The 2,762-nt window shown below is 33.9% G+C and overlaps 1 pseudogene; it reads left to right on the top strand.

Moving 5' to 3' along the window:
• The first annotated feature begins 1,314 nt into the window (after nt 1–1,314).
• LOC133674707 (GDSL esterase/lipase At1g29660-like) lies at nt 1,315–2,494 on the top strand (annotated as a pseudogene).
• Nucleotides 2,495–2,762: the final 268 nt, after the last annotated feature.

Here is a 2,762-nt window from a genome sequence, read left to right as displayed (position 1 = left end):
CTAGAAAAATAATCAAACAACAATGCAGCTTACCTTAGGTAGGGTGCACTAGGGGTGATGCGTCTTCTCCTTGCAAAACCAGTCCCTTACTCAGACTCTCGCAGACCATAGGTTTCTAGTGATCATAATACTAGGTGGCGACTCCAACGAACCAAGCAAAACACAATAATAATAAAAAAAATCACCAGCTGATGCCGCGCGGATTTTTACGTGTGACAACACATGCTAAATATCAGTTGCAAATTGAATGCCAACTAAATCTTTCCAAAAGAAATTGTAAAACCGTCATCCAAAATATCAGATTAAAAACATAGTATTTAAACCAACACCATAATAAAAAAAAATGCTTGATTTGTCACTTGATATAACTTGCATATCCTTAATATATAAGGTCAAGGGTATGATGGTACTAGCAATATGCATGGTGCATGGAACAAACTACAATTCTATTTCTTAGAGATTCTCCTTATACATATTATGTATATTATTTTGCCTACTCATCTAACTCCATTAATAAACAGGAAGAGATGCAAGACTATTTTTAAGAGCTTTTTTATAGAACAGAACCAGAAGTAACATTGACTAGCTTGGTTAAGATAGTCCAAAAGATCTAGAGGAGTGCATAGAAGCTATGACTTTCATTTAAAAACTTTGTAAATAAAGTGCACTATGGTCATAACGGAGCAAGAATGTATTAATTAAATTTTGAAAGTGATACATTGTAACCTTAGAAAACATTTTTAAAATCAAATATTCATATATTTACAACATTTTAGATGATGTTACTCAGGGTAAAAATATTTTTTTGGAAAATAAACAAACAAAAAAAACTACTTAGAAAGATATACCTAATTGCCTATTTGAACAAAGTGTGATAGCCTATTCAATTACTGATCTTGATTCTAAAGAGAAGTTTGAAAAAGTAAAACAACAACAACTTATATTGATCATAGAACTTAAAAAGAAAAATTCGTTCAAAATTATTGCATTAAGAAAGCTAAAAAAGGCTAGTAAGCTAGTCTTCTAGGAAAGAAGCAAAAATGATAAAAGTGAGTAGAGAGAATAAAAAGTACTCATTTGACATCAAGAGAATGTATGGAATGTTAGAAGGAGAAAGGAAACTCCTAAAAACCTCACAATTCTAAGAAATACTACAAGTGACAAGATTTAAGGATACTTACTGTTACATTGTAAACTAATTAGATTGAAAAAAATAGGTGGCTTACAACAGAACACGCTTACAAGATGCACTGGATAGCTAGGTCTCCATTCTATAAATAGGCGTGGTTCGTTCTACTTTAAAGCACTCGATCTTCCCTAGCTACGCACTTCTTCCTTCTTTCTATATTTGCTGTTTTTGTTTCCTTCTTTCATTTTATTTGTCAATGGAAAGTGGGCTCAAGGCATTGTGGGTGTTGTCTGTGGTGTTGCTGGTGTCAAACTGGCAACACTGGACTTATGGAAAGGCTGTACCTCAAGTTCCTTGCTACTTCGTCTTTGGAGATTCTCTCTTTGATAACGGAAACAAAAACTACCTTGACAAAGCAGCTAAAGTTAATTACCTTCCTTATGGGATAGACTTTGATACTGGGGCTTCAGGAAGGTGCAGCAACGGTCTCAACATAGCTGACACCATTGGTCTGCAGTTTTCTCTCCTCTCTTATAATACAAAATATAGTGTGTTAGTTTTCTTTAATGGAAAATAAATATGTTCTCACTAGATAGTTGTGACCGTAGTATTAAATTACGATTAGAAATCTTGCCAAGTCTGGTGTTAATGTTTTTGTTGCTGAAAGATGACTTGTCTTAACCAATTTTAATATTATTATTATTTTTTTGTTTTAGCTGAATAATTAGGTTTCGACAGTTACATTTCGGACTTTGGTGTCGGAGGTTGCACTAATTTTCTAGATGGTGTAAATTATGGATCTAATGGAGCTGGCATCCTTGATATAACTGGCTCTCTTGCGGTGATTACTGATCATATGCCTCTCATAACTAAAACCTTGTATTATTCCGTATGAATTTTTCGTAATCTTGTATGCTTTGGCAACGCTAACTTTTCATATGATTCTTTTGTGTATGTGAAGGGAGAACTATATACCATGAATATTCAGTTATATAATCACAATATCACGGTTTCACGAATTGCCAAGATCTTGGGAAGCGAGGAAGTTGCTAGGAAGTACTTAAGCCAATGCATCTACGTGTCTGATATGGGTCATAACGACTACCTCAACAATTATTTCTTGGACGGCTACAATAGCAGCAAGCTATATACTCCTCGAAGAATATGCTCAACTTCTCATTGAAACTTATGAAACTCAGCTGGAGGTCAGCCCTACTTAATGTCTCTTGTAAAACAACAATTAATGTTTGACGTGGTTGGAAACTAACAAAGGCCCCCACTTCATTCCGTTTTTTTTTCCCTTGCTGCCAGAAACTGTATTGCTCAGGAGCAAGAAAGATAGCCGATAAAACTTGTAATGAATAATGCATATCCATTATTATATGGGGTAAAGTCCAACTATGTTTTGACTTCCATTGAATAACCGATAAAACTTGTGAGAATACGTGTCCGCCCTATAATATGAAATTTAAAATTAAATTAATAAAAAAAACAAAAAGAAAAGAAATGAAAATATAGCTTAACCCACTGAAGATGTACATATACTTAAATATGCTCTTAAAATGTGATCGTTAAGAATGTGATATTTGTATTCGATGAAAAACAAAAATATGCTCACTAGGAATGCAAACCA

The sequence above is a fragment of the Populus nigra genome, chromosome 15 (genome assembly GCF_951802175.1).
Source record: "Populus nigra chromosome 15, ddPopNigr1.1, whole genome shotgun sequence".
NCBI lineage: Eukaryota > Viridiplantae > Streptophyta > Magnoliopsida > Malpighiales > Salicaceae > Populus > Populus nigra.
This window is presented reverse-complemented; position numbering and strand designations above follow the sequence as displayed.